Source organism: Desmodus rotundus, chromosome 6, assembly GCF_022682495.2.
Source record: "Desmodus rotundus isolate HL8 chromosome 6, HLdesRot8A.1, whole genome shotgun sequence".
In the NCBI taxonomy this organism is placed as follows: domain Eukaryota; kingdom Metazoa; phylum Chordata; class Mammalia; order Chiroptera; family Phyllostomidae; genus Desmodus; species Desmodus rotundus.
In genome coordinates this window covers 144,772,989-144,787,011 of record NC_071392.1, presented here as the reverse complement: position 1 = coordinate 144,787,011, position 14,023 = coordinate 144,772,989, and the positions used below count along the sequence as shown (strand labels likewise).

At 49.4% G+C, this 14,023-nt stretch overlaps 1 protein-coding gene and 1 long non-coding RNA gene across 3 annotated transcripts in view; one reads left to right on the top strand and one right to left on the bottom strand.

The window, feature by feature from the left end:
• CYFIP2 (cytoplasmic FMR1 interacting protein 2) overlaps positions 1-12,944 on the bottom strand; it is a 104,358-nt gene extending 91,414 nt beyond the window's left edge. Inside the window, exon 1 of one of the 2 annotated variants that reach the window (XM_024577086.3) lies at positions 12,821-12,944. The gene's annotated coding sequence lies outside the window, so the exon portion shown is untranslated. Of the gene's footprint in view, positions 1-12,412; positions 12,764-12,820 lie in introns of those variants that run through there. The other variant, XM_024577087.4, reaches the window with a different exon arrangement.
• Positions 12,945-13,013: 69 nt separating this feature from the next.
• On the top strand, positions 13,014-13,658 carry LOC123478351 (uncharacterized). The gene is made up of 2 exons (XR_006653528.2): positions 13,014-13,322; positions 13,564-13,658. It is a non-coding gene; the product is annotated as an uncharacterized lncRNA (long non-coding RNA).
• The last annotated feature ends 365 nt before the right edge of the window (positions 13,659-14,023 follow it).

The window sequence follows — 14,023 nt, the reverse complement described above, 5'->3', positions numbered from 1 at the left end:
AAATATAACCCATGGGAAACCCCGCTGGACAAATGACTCCGTGCCTTCCACAACCACACTGCAAGGGAAAAAACGAGATGGAGCGGGAAGCTATCGGTTTAAAGACCTTACCTGGAACCTATTCCAAACCAACCACCATAAACATAAAACGATCCCATTTGTAAGAAAATTGGGGAATTTCATACTGACTTAAGATATTTGATGATATTAAGGAAATAGTGTTACTTTTTTAGATGTGACAACAATACTGAGGTTATGTTTTAGAAGAGTCCTTATCTTCTTGAAACACCTACTAAAATAAAATACGGAGGAAAGGGTACAGGCCTTTGCTTCCGAGGCTGCTCACGGGGCGGGGGAAGAGTGGGAACTCGACGGAGCGAACCGGCTGCTCAGTAATAATTGTCGATGCTGGTTGATGCTTACCCAGGGATTTATTATATTCTCATCCACTTTTATAAATGTTGAGATTTAAACATTTCCACATTTAGCCCCCCAGCTTGGTGTGGGCACTCACAGTTCTAATTTACCATTCTTTCCCTCTTCTGCCCCGATTCCTATTTGCCAGGACCTTTCCCCTCTCCTTTCTCCGGTAACCTGAGTTTCTTCTGAGCTTTTGCAGACATCAAAGCGCTCATTTACCAGAATGCTCCTTCAGGTTTCCCACTTCAACACAGTAATAACCCCGCACTTCCCTCCAGGAGAATCTAAGAGAACAGCCTAGAAACCAGTATGTTAGGAGTCTCTATTTCGTTAACGCAACCTTCCCTTTCTCCTTGTAAATACAGCTTCTCTAATGGAGTTCTCGGTGTGTTTGCGGACCACTCACTGCCTAAGGGGGAAGGAAATCAGACGTTTTTCACTCAAGTGCTGAAAGCCAGTGCCAACTCCGAATCAATCAGAAAGAAAAAAAAAACTACTGGAGATTTGAACAGAGATATACATGGAAATAAGGGGATTTCTGGCCCGAGTGTCCTGCCTGTTATGCAACCTTGCAAATGAGAAGCATTCCTTAGACTATTCGGTCTAGGAACACATGGCCCTTTTGTCATTTTGGAAGAGAAATTAATAAAATATTTAAAAATAAACAGTGTTCTGGGAGCATCATTTGCCAGGCACAGTGGCCACCTCTCAGCGTGGGGTATTCATGGCACATTTAAATTCATAACAAACCCAGACGCAGTGGCCTGCAGTCACGAGACAAGCACTAACATTGGGCTTGTAGGCAATTTGCTTCTGAGAGGGCTGTAGGCCCCACCACCACCCACTGAGCTGACCCACAGTGCATGAGCCAGAGGAGGTGGGCCCCCCAAATACATGAAGCCTGCAAGGAGAAGCCAGCCTTGGGAATGCAGGTTCTGACTACCCATATACCCCAAACCCGGCCACCCCATAAGCAAAAGATTTGCACTGTCATTTTCTGTTTGATGTTCTGGAAGGAAAGTGAAAAAAGTAAGATATTTTTACTTAAGTAAATTATTAGGTTAAGTATAGTTGTTAAGCTTGAGCTGTGGGCTCAAATCCATCCCCTGTCACTTGCTAGCTATACAGCCTTAAGCGTATTACTTAGCCTCTCTGAGCCGCCTCAGTTTCCCTTTCTGTAAAAGGGTGCTAATTCACAGCAGTCCCCACCCTCAGGGATCTACTCGGAGAACTATACAACATTGTGGCGTGGAACGTTTAGCAGTAACAGGATCAGAGCAGGCACCGGGGAAATGTTAGCTGGTCTGGTGGCCTCTTTTTGCTAGAGTGAATGGATCAATTAAACAACGCACCGATTCTTCCACAAAAAGGGAAGGCTTTGTTATTACCCCACGCATATCTCAGTTCTACAGATCTTTCATATTGACTTCCTCCATCACAACTCCCCTGGAGGTTTCAGAGAGGGCAGATGTTATTTTTGCTGTTTTTCTGAAAAGGAGGGCACGGTGTTACTGAGAGGTGAAAACTCCCATTCAGGGTCACATGGTCCACTAGGGGCTGAGCTAGGGCAGAAAGGGGATAGCTGGACGCCCGTTCTACGCCCTTTCTTCTAGACCACACCTACTTTCGTACCTTTATGAAAGGTCCCAGGCACTCTACTGTTTCCCCCCCTCCAGTGGGGCTGCCTTCTCCTTCCTCAAGAAGAACAAGATTCTCACAAACTAGAAAGATCAGCTAATTGCCACCTTTGGGTTTCATGAACATCAAAAGGCCAGGAAATATTTTCCCCATCTGTAAATCTCTCCAGCTAGAAAGCAACTAAAATAAATAAGTAAAAATAAAAATTAAAATATATGTATATGTACAATAAAATATAAGTAAATAAGTAAATATAAAAAATTTAAGAAGGAGGCTGAGGGCAGGGGTGTCAAACTCATTTCACTGGGGACCACATGAGCCTCACAGTTGCCTTCAAATGGCTGACTATAATTTGAGGACTGTATAAATGTAACTACTCCTTAACAGTTAAATAAGAGCTGGGTGCTGCCGCCAGGCAGAAACAAGGTGCCAGGCTGGATAAAACCAGGTGGAGGGCCGGATTTGGCCCGTGGGCCTTGTGTTTGCCACCTGTGGCTTAGATGGTTTCTCTTTAAAAAAAAAAAAAAAAATTAAAGCAGCCTTTGACTGGGCAAGAAAATATCCCAAGAAGAAATGTGAAGCCTTGCCGGCTTTTCCATCACAGGTGTCAGCTGGGTGCGTCTGGAGTTTTGTGAGGGCCCAGGTTTGCTGTGACAGGTTATGGCCCCACAGGTCCTAGTGTTACCCTAGAGCTGAGACCCTTTCACATGTCAGAGCTTCCTCGGGGGTATAGGGGGCCACGCCAGGACAGTCACTGTGGGCATCTTATAAGACTTCCCAAGTGGACCATGCAGCCCACTCTGCACAGACTGGTGATGAAGAGTGTTACAGGAACTGTCCATTAACCCAGAGGTCAGACCTCGTGGCTCCAAACCCCACAGGAGCCACTTAGAGCCACCTGCCGGGTATTACCTGTTCCAACCCGCAGAACACAGCCGCAGGTTAGAGGCAGCCCAGATGCTAAGAGTGGCAGGCCTCACAGTGGGGCATGTGGAGAGGAGACTCAGCCACAGCGTGTGGGAGTGACCACTGTCCGCATTTCTATACCCCGCAGGGGTATCACCGATACCACGGTTCACAGCACAACGCAACGCTCTCCATATGTTGCCAGAATGAGGGCAGAGCTGGGAGACCCCTAAGAAAATGCTTAGCTCCTAAAGCAGCCTTTCCGACTGCCCCCTCCCGTACCTGAACCCCGTACCTGAACCCCGTACCTGCTCCCTTGGTCCTCAGCAAACCCAGTGCTCCTATAATTCTTTCTCATCCGATTTCCCGTGTTTTCTCTCCTGACCCAAACACTAAACTCCCGGAGGGCAGGCACCGTGTCTGATTCACTCCCAGCTCCTACCTAGCACACTGCTAAGCACAACTTTCTAACTAGTGGAGCTCTACGTTCAGTGAGTGGCTGACCGCTGAACCCAAGACATCAAGAGAGGCGTCGCTATGTCCCAGACACCAGGGTTTTCAAAGTGAAGGAGGAGGAGAAGGGATATAAACAGCAAGAAAGTTGTCCATATTTTAGAAGGAACTCCATTAAAATGGTTCCAGTGTTAACAATGGAACACTTAAAGTAAAAGGCTTCCATAATTTGTAAACAGTTATCTGTGAAATAAAACCTCTGTCCCCTACCATTGCATGCCCCAATTTCACTCATCCCTCCGAGGCCCCTCCCCTCTCTGACATGACGGCTCCTTCCCTGGACTCCCCGGGCTTGTCAGCAGGGTTGGTGAGTGTGGAACTGGAACCCCCAGCCACACGTGGCTGGCAGGAATGTGAAATAATACAGCCACACTGGGAAACAGTTGGGCAGTTCCTCAAATCTGAAAACGGAGTTCCCATAGAACCCAGCAATTCCACTCCTAGATGGACTCCCAAGAGAAATGAAAATACCCAATCACACTAAAACTTGTGCACAAATGTTCATCAGGAATAGCCAAAAAGTAGCAGCAACTCAAAGGTCCATCAGCCTGATAAGTGGATAAATAAAGGATGGTAGAGCCATGGCGGAATGTTATTCGGCCGTGAAAAGGAATGGAGATATGCTCCAACGTGGATAAACTTTGAAAATATGATGCCAGGTAAAAAGGAGCATAATAAGCTTTTTTAAAGGAAATGTCCTCAGCAGGCTAATCTATGGAGACATAAAGTAGACCAGCAGTTGTCTGGGAGAGACAGGCATTACTGCTGAAAGGCATGAGGTTTCTTCCTGGGCTGAAGAAAATGTTCTAAACCTGATCATGATGGCGGGTGAACAGCTCTGTGAATATATTAAAAATTACCGATCTGTATGCTTTAAATGGGGAAATTGTACAGTACATGAACTCTATCTCAATCAAGTTGTTACCAGAAGTGTTAGTATCTATAGGACTAGTTTTGGAAAATTTGGGGTACATGAGCAGAAGTGATACAAAGACAGATGGAGCTGGAGTGTGAGCTTGGGGAGCTTGACGCTGCCCATACAAGCAGAGACTGTGCTGAATAAAAATTAAAAGGGGACAGCAGGAGGGAAAAGGAGAGCAGCAGACACGCCCACACTAACCCCAAGGGGCAGCCTCCATGGCTGCTGGGTGAGCTGGACCACCCAGGGGCCCGGCCCAAACCTGCCCCTCCCCTGCCTGTTTTTGTTCAACGGTCTTGGGTCAGGTCCTGGGGCTGCCCCACCCAAGAGGAGAGACTTCTCAGACAATAAAACCTCTAAGGTGGGGTGATGGGCTTGATGAGAAGATGGATCTCAGCCCCTCCTCCTCCTCCTACCCAAGCTCTCTTTCTGAGGCTGAGAGATGGGAATGATTTGTGTACACGGTTACTTGCCTAAGTAGGGACAGTGCCAGGGCTAACTCTAACTTTTTCAGAAGGCAGAGGGACCCAACACAGTAACAGATGACAGACTGTAAAAGAAAAAAAATGGAGAATGTGAGAGAGAGAAAGAGAGAGAGAGAGAGGGACAGGGGTGGGGTAGGGGTGGGAATGAATTCTAATTCTGCGATAAAAAAAACCACGTAAGAAAGGAAACATAATCTCTGGGGATCACCATCCATTTACATAATTTGGACATTTTGACAGGATTGAGGTTAAAATGGAGCTCTCTCTGTATTGGGAGATTGGGGGTGGGGGAGGGCGTGGTACGGTGTCAGAAAGCGAAATCTTGATTCCTCACAGCAGGAAGTAAATAGACAACGCACAGACTAGATAAAACAAGAAACAGCAGCTTATCATTTAGAGATCTGGGGGCAACTACTGGAGAAAAACAGCACAGTCTCTGGGGGCTGGTGGGTGCTGGATGGCTGTTTTTCACTGTCAGTTTTTCAGTATTATTTGATTTTCTTTACAGCATGTGCATGTATTGCTTTGATCAAAAGTTTAAAATTTACTTTATTTATTTTTTGATATATTTATTGATTATGCTATTACAGTTGTCCCGTTTCGCCCCTTCACTCAACTCCGTCCTGCCCACCTCCTCCCTCCCACATTCCCCCCCTATAGAACCACAGAAATGGAGATCACATGGAGGGTTATCAATAGGGGATTGGGAGGGGGAGAGAGAGGGGAAAGGTACAGAGAATAAATAGCATAAATGATAGGTGAAAAATAGACAGGGGGAGGGTAAGAATAGTGTAGGAAATGTAGAAGCCAAAGAACTTATAAGTATGACCCATGGACATAAAATTTACTTTAAAAGACAGCAACCCAAGCCCTCCTTTCTAGCAGTCTAGACAGCTGGCCAGTCCCCAGCACTGTCTCTGGGCAGTCTTTGCTACGTCAGGGCCTCTCTTTGGGTCTTCTGGGACCAGAGGCCCTGTCCCCTGCAGCTTCTCTCCACACAGGGGACCTGAGGTTGGAGCAGAGAAGGCCGTCAGCCTGGACTCGGGTCTCTGGAGGAGGCCAACCTTCCTCTTTGTCAACAGCACAGTAAAAGATCCCGGCGGGGATACCTGGCTCGCTGCTGCACTTGCTGATTTATCAGCTGCCTCCTGGGTTGTCTGGGTTTCTGCTGATCACCCAACCACGGAGATACCATCCTCCCGGGTGCGGAGGTCACGCCACCGAATGCAGCTTGCTGATTTGTTCCTGTTGGGGCTTGTGACAAAGCACCTCAGGAGGGGCACCGACTTGACTTTTATCTGGGGGGAGGAGCTGCCTCTCAGAGGCACCTGCTAAAACTCAGAAAGGGAAGCCACTGCATCTGCTGGGGAACCAAACAGGACTTCAGGTTTGGCCACCAGATTGGGGCACGCAGGCCTCAGCTCCATTGATGCGAAATTGCAACTCACGTGTTTCTCAGTCTGAAGACTGACTTAGGTCCTGAAATCACATTTTCACTCACTCTAAAGGGCTATTTCCCTCTGTAAAGTACTGGGTTGGCCACAAAGTTCATTTGGTTTTTCCTGTAAGATGGCTCTAGTAGTGCTTCGTTGTCTTTAAATTCATTCAAAACAACGTTGTTAGATTGTGTTGTGACAGATGTCATAGCAGTGTGTATTTTAAAAAAAGTATCAAAATTGATGAATTTTTGTGTAGCCATTTTAAATTGAAGATAGAAGAAAATACGCCAACATTTTTGGCATATTATGCATATTATTTCAAGAAAGGTAAAATTGCAACTGAGATGCAAGAAGAGATTTATGCAGTGTATGGAGAAGGTGCTATGACTGATCGAATGTGTCAAAAATGGTTTGTGAAGTTTTGTGCCGGAGATGGCTCGCTGGACGATGCTCCGTGGTCGGGTAGACCAGGTGAAGTGGACAGCGATCAAATCGCAACATTAACTAAGAACAGTCAACACTCTACCACACGGGAGACAGCCGACACACTCAAAATATCCAACTCAATAAAGTTATCGGTGAAAGTGAAAAACGTGTCTGTTATTTTACGGAAAAAAACACATGGACTCGTTGGCCAACCCGATATGAAGGGTGGCCTGGCTGTGGTTCTCAACCATGATGTCAAAAGCTCTGTTGTGAAGGTTGTTGGGGCAACTTGTACCAATAAGGGTCTAGGTACTGAGGTTTGCAAACAAGGTGCTGCCTATTACGTGTGGGGCGGGGCTCAAAGTCCTCCCTTGCTTGTCTGTTCATCTCTTTCCTTCAGTGGGAGAAAATGGGGTGAAGTTAGGGAGGGGACTAGGGTATGATGTCAACATTGCCCATCATATGTTCTTTAAAAAAAAAAGCAAAACCAAAGCAACCGGTTAGGAATCATTGGACTTGAGCCTTTCTTTCCAACTCAAAAGCAAATGGCTCTGATTATAGATGGGTCACTCCACCCCATCGCATTTCCCGACATGGACTCCCCACCCATTGTGTCCAGGGTGTCTAGGGCGCCACAACCTGCCCATGGGCATTCTTGCTGTGTGCCTTTTCTCAAACAGTCTGCTCTGCCCCCTGGGCTGTTCTCTCCCCTTCTCAGATCCTACCCTTGACCACTGTCCAGGCCCCAGTGGAGACAGGCCGCCTCCACGAAGATGCGACCAGCCAAACCCACCACAACCTTCATTTCTCTGGATGCCTGCAGCACTCACAGTCCAAAGTCCGTCATTTCTTACTGCATTACGGACTGCTTTATGTTTTCCTAATTAACCGGATCACCCGAACTCACCTTTTTGTGGAGTTTGACCCTTAGCAACTGACAAAACTGGGCACGCACGAGGCATTACTTGCTTAGTTAACACTTCACGAAAGATTTGTTGAATGCATGAGCCAATGGTCAAAATTCATGTCTTCTACTTTAAAAAAAAATACAAAATTTAGAATATTATGGTTCTCAAGGTACCCATGCTTATAGTAAGTCTTATTCCTATGAGACTCTTAAGAGACCTCTAGAAAATTCTTCTGTCAGGCAGTTTCTACCTCAAACCATGAAAAGCAGAAACTGGTCTTTGTTCTTTCCCAAGTGAGAAGAGTGGACTTAGAGGCTGATGGCTGACCCTCAGTTTGAACACTTGTCTCACCAGTTACACAGACCTTGCCAACATCGGCCTGAAGGCATCTCATTTTAAAAGCACAAATCAAAATCGTTCTCAGGTATCCCTTCAATTCATACTGAGTCACTGAGAGTCCTCTGTGAGGGTCGGCCCGCAGATACTCTCTGATCTCGGCTGCGCCTTCAGGAAAGTTAGACAATCCTCTCATTCATCCCCAATTGATTTCTTATTCCACCCACAGAGGCAGCTGCTCCGAACTTCCGAGAGTCTCTTGAACTTTCCTAACCACTCCACCCCCTTTAGCTACTGCAGAAGACCTCATCTCCTGCTTTCTTGAGAAGATAGGCACCACACAACATAGACACACTAACCATTCCTCCGGTCCACAGAGAGATCGAGGCCTGAGAACCACGGCTCTAAGATGACATAACAATGATGCAAACACAAAATCAGAAGTCCTATTGATGAAGTCATCACTGGGTCTTTCTTGGCCATCTCTCCAGAAGGCATGTATACCATTCAGCCAGAAAGATCCCTGTAAGAAATTCTGCCTGAACCCAAACGCTGACTTCTCAAAACGATTTCTTTTAAGAATTTGCATCCAATTAGTTTTCTCCTGTTACCAGAGTCCAAGAAGTATGGCCTGAATGGCCGTCCTTTGAGGAACATCACACACAGCTCTTAGCATCCTGGCCGTGGCGAGGAAGCCAATATCCAAATCTTTTGCATCCTGGGAGGCGTCCCACACCCACTGACTGAAGTCTGAAGTGCCTTTGTACAGACAAGGCCATCTAGGGGCCTTCACAGAATTTGTGAATCACAAAATGCCTTTCAGTTTCCCTTCGGAGCAATGGCACAGAGAGGCCACAGATCCGTCTCCTTAACTGACACACAATCTAGAATTAATAAATTGTTCCTTCACGAATGGAGGGCAGCCATCCAAAAGAACCACATATTCCGGAACCTCCTTCTCTTCTCTTTCTATGGTCTTTTTTTCTTAGACTGGGACTTGCAGACATTATGTCGTCTGTGGGCTCCTGTGGTGACAGGCAGGGAACAGGCTGGACAGGCTGCTTTCCATCACCCAGTTTTTAAAGTCAGAGAGGTAGTGTCTGGTTGAAAGGAACCCAGAAAGTCAGGGATCCATCCTGTCTCCTAAGTCCACTGTACTGCTCTGTCTGCCAGGGAAGCCAAACGTGACTTCAACATGCTTGCCTGTTTGGTTGCAAAATGCTGAAGGCACACAGAGGAAGAGGTGCCTCCTGACCTCTGTGTGGAAATGTGAGAACTACCTCTGGGCTTCTGCTCAGCATAGCCCCTCCCCCTTCTCTCTGCCAACTCAAGTCGTATCCACCTTCAGTGTGCTACTCAAGAGCACTTCCTACCTGAAGTCCTTACTGACACTGTGTCTTATTACTCTGTCCTTCAGCAGGTAAACCTGGGGCTGGGTTTCCTGGTCACAGAGACCAACCCCCCTGGGAAAAGCAAACTCCAGGAAGGCTCCAGAGGTAGATGGGTTGGTAAGAGCTGTGTGTTACTTTGTGACAACATGGATGGAAGTGGAGGCTATTATGCTAAGTGAAAATAAGCCAGTCAGTGAAAGACAAATACAATATGATCTCACTTAATAAAAGGAATCTAATGAACAAAACAAACTAATGAGCAAAACAGAACCAGAGGCATGGAAACAAGGAACAGATTGACAGCTGCAAGAGGAAAGGGGGGAAGGGGTGAATGGTGGAAAGAAGGGGAAGGGATTAGTCAAAGAACATGTATGAATGACCCATGGACATGGACAACAGTGTGGGGATGGATGGTAGAAGCCCTGGGCGGGTGGGATGGAGGAGGGCAAAGGGGGAAAAATTGGGACAACTGTAATAGAATAAAAAATATTTATTTTAGACAAAGAGCTGTGAGTTAACTACACACATGAGCCACATTCTTAGTGATTATGCAATTAACACATTTAATAATAACTACAGAAATATATACGTGCTCGCTTCGGCAGCACATATACTGAAATTGGAATACAGAGAAATGTAATAGTACTCTGTGCTAGACTCTACACAGCACTTTCATGCATCCCTCATTCAATAAGAGCATCCAGTGGAGTACCAGCTCCTGTCCCACCGCAGCTGGCCAGCCACCTCACCTCTCCAAAGGCAGCAGCAGGCTCCACCCCCTTGCCCCACCTCCACCACTAATGCAGGGCTCATCCTCTGGCCTAGCCTAGACATGGTGGCTTCACTGCTTAGAACAATAAGACCAAAGGCCTTTTTACAAGGCTCCAACGAGGTGACTGATGTCTGGTTTCAACTACAAGTGAATAATTAATAAATACTTGTCAGTAAAGAAATAGACTCATTATTATGGTGGCCACAGGGGGGCTACAAAAGGCCATTTTGTGAAGCTTTTGGTGGAACCCTGGGGCCAACAGTGCTCCACAGAAAGGCCTTTGAGAGTCTCCCCATCCTCAAACATGGAGACTGGAGCTCTGCACTGTTTCCCAGGAGCCCCATTCCCCGACGTTAATTAGCTCGTTGCCTATTCATCACCTAATTCAGCTCACTGGTCAAGGGCAGCAGTGGAGGCCTGCTGAACACCCCGAGAGGGCCCAATTTGTCAGAAGGGACATGTCGTGTTCTCCCGGGGCCCTTTCCTCATTTTTAAATTCATGTCGACTTCCTGCTCCAGGTCAGCCTGATTCGATTTGAGGAACACTCGTCAACCCTACTGGATTTTATACTTTACTCTTGGCCTAATGCCTTTTCATTGCCATATCCACCTGGGACTGAACAAGGCGGGCTTGGGTGCCTGCAGAACCAGTCAGAACTGGCCAGGAAATATAATAAAGAGGCTTAGTGAGCAGAGAGCTATTGCCCCCAGCTGGAGGCTCGGTGTGCACAACTAGCCAGAGACTCAGGCTGTGTAAGTAACAACACACCCTTCTTGTGGCCCAGTAGCTGTCCTGGCAGATGGCAACCAGTGCCTCTGAATAACTCTCTAGAGGAAAGTTTCTCCTCCCCCACGTGGACACTGGGTGCTCAACGATGGCATTCTAGTGGCAGTGACCCCTGACCAGTTACACATACACACTCCTACGATATTTTTGCCCTCAGGGCCAAAGCTGTCCTTGCAGCAAACAGAGCTGACAGCTGCTAGGGATCGTCATTTCAGGAAGCTGTTCCCCCAAATTGCTACCCAGCTCCGCACTCCGACTTCCAGCCCACTGTCTGAAATTCCACCATTAGAGATACCAAGTATTGGCCCTAATGCTTTGCTTCCCATTAAAAGGCCCCTCATCCTCTGTTTGCTTTCTGGCCACATGACATCAAAGCACCTGCTCTGTGTGGAATGGGAAATTCTCTTGTATTGAGCTCTTGAGGATAAACATGGTCACTGGCTCCTTTCTTGAAAACAAGGAGAACGGGAAGCACAAGACACTGTGTGGAAAGGGGGGAGGGGGCTCACACGGGGTCACAGAGGAGGCTGATGCTGGAGAAAACAGCCTGGAGACCCTAATAATCCTGCCCAGGGGTGTGGGCCTAGACTTTTGCTCTCCAACATTGGTCATCTTCAGGGTTGCAAGAATCTCCCTACAGGGCCTGTGCCCAAGAAGAAGGTAAGACCCCCTGTGCTAAAGGGGACACAGGCAGGAGGGGGAAAGAGGCAGTGTGGGAACCAGCACTCTCCTCATTTGACCCTCCTGCCCTCAGGACTGCCCCCATCTCCCTGCTCATTCCACAGGGGCACAAGCTCCCAGGAGCCAGCTGGAATATATCCTTGCTCCCTTCCCGGCCTGGCTGGAAGGGGAGCTGATGGCTACCAGCCCTTGGTGTTTCTGCTGCGCTGAGGAAACCCTAAATCAAAGCCAGAATCCCTGGGCTGAGAAGGGCACCCGGGCAGCCCGTGTCCTTCCCTGCCGGGTTCCCTGTTCAGAGAGCAATAGTCATCAGAGCATGCTTCCCACCCCCAGCCCCCAAAAGACAGCACCCTCTCCTCTGGCTTTTCACTTAGGCGGTGTGTACCCATCCAGGGGGAGGGCTGTTCTGAAAAGTTGAAGCCACAGCAGACAGGTAGGCAGGTTCCTGATTGTTCAGAGCTCAAGAAAACCCAACCTTTTCCCCCAGGAGCCAGCCCACTCATCCTCTTCCCCCACCTCCACCCCGCCCCCAGCTAGCCGGGAGGTAGAGAGAGCGCAGCTCGTGTAGGCCTGGAGGCTTCAAAGCGGGTCAGACGAGACTCCTCTCTCTTTAAAACCCCCACCCACAAACCGCGCCGCTTCGCCCCCTCGCCCCACCCAGCTCAGGTTCACCGCAGGGCTTGGGTGCCCGAGGCAGCTGCCAGGCGGGCCCAGGCGGCTCTCCCAGGCCCTGGGGGAGGAGATGGTGGACGCGGCGGCAGAGGCGGAGGCTGGCGTTCTGCGTGCACTACCTGGGCGCGGGGATGTCGCCGTCGCCAGGCTCGCGGCTGCTGCAGGTGTCTCAGCAATTGGGGATTAGAGCTGCTTCCTCTCCGGCCCTCAGCTCCGGCCGGGGCCGTGCACCTGCTGCAGCTGCCACCGTGCCCAGGCCCCTCCGCGTGCCCGCGCTTCCCCGCAGGGTGTCCACGCTGCGGAACCCCGGGCATGCAGGAGGGGCAAGGAGATTGCGCGGGGGCTGGGGCCCAGCCTCCCAGGCTTCCGAGGGCCCTCAGGCCTCGCTAGCTGGGGCGCTGCGCCGAGCGCCCCCCGCAGGCTGGGAGAAGGGGCGCCGGCCCCTCGCGCATCCTCACAGCCACATCGCCATGTCCAGCAGCATCCCAGTCCCCTCGATGGCCCCAAGGCCTGCCAACGCCGCTTACCTGGGTCTGCGGCAGGTCCAGGGTAGCGGCCCTAAGATACCGCGGGGCCCCGCGCCGGGGCGCAGGATGCTCTGCCCGGCACCGCTCAGCCAGCCGGGACAGTCGGCCCCGCCCTCGGCCCCGCCCTCCTCTCGCCGAGTCTCCTCCTCCGCCTCGGTGCCCGGCCCCTGGCCCCTTAGCCGGCGCGGCTGTCACACAAAGAGGAGGAAATGGCTGCGGCGAGGGGCTCTGGGTGTGCCCCACTAGGCGGCCGGTGCATCCCAGACCTGTAACTCTGGCTTCCGCCCCAGGACAGCCAGCCGCCCTGCTCTGAGGTTGGAGAAGACGGGGAGGACTTGTCCCCAGTCTCTGAAAGCCTGGAACCACGCCTGCAGCAGGGGCAAGACAGAAGCTTTGGGCTCCATTGGGATCTCATTGATCTCACATTATTTCCAAGTGCTGATTTATCTACCTAATATTTACTGAGCACCTACTTTGTTCCAAGCAGCGTGCCAGGAGCTGGGTATGCACTGGTGTACAAAAGACGGGGCCCCTGACCTTTTGGAGCTTACCATCACCCAAGAGAGACAGGGCGTACATGAGTTAACCTAGCACATGTCCAATTACAGCTAGGAGAAGTTCTGTGAAGGAAGGGAACAGGGTGAAGTGAGAAATAAACCCTGGGGTTTGGGGAGAGGGACCCTTTGAATCTGGTCCCTAATGCTGCTCCCTTGTCAAGAATAACTTCTGGCATTTCCTTTCAGTTCCATAAAGCTGAATCCCTGATGCTGCCATCTCTTAAGCAGGACCAGCATGAACTTCATTCAGGAACAACTGCCTAGTAGACAAACAGGAAAAGGTACAGTGACGTGAAGAAGTATTGATAATTCCTGGCCAAACCCAGGAAGGAACTGAGAGGACAGGCACCTTTCTCTTCAAGGCTTAGTCTGTCATTTAGGGCTTGCCAAAGTCATGGTTCTCACTGACACCCGCGCAGCCTGGTGGACCTTCAGACCAGGCTGGAGGCAGACCCTGTTAAATTCTACCCTTGAAGTAAGTCACTTCTTTACTCTGTTCCAGAGATGACACCAACGATAGAAGGAGCACTAGCTACCTCACAGGGTCAGTAAATGGAAAGCATTTGAGACAATCTAAGGTGTATGCAGATTTAAGGGAAATGTTTGCCTAGGGCCCACAAATGTATACTTAACCGCTCAGCTCTTC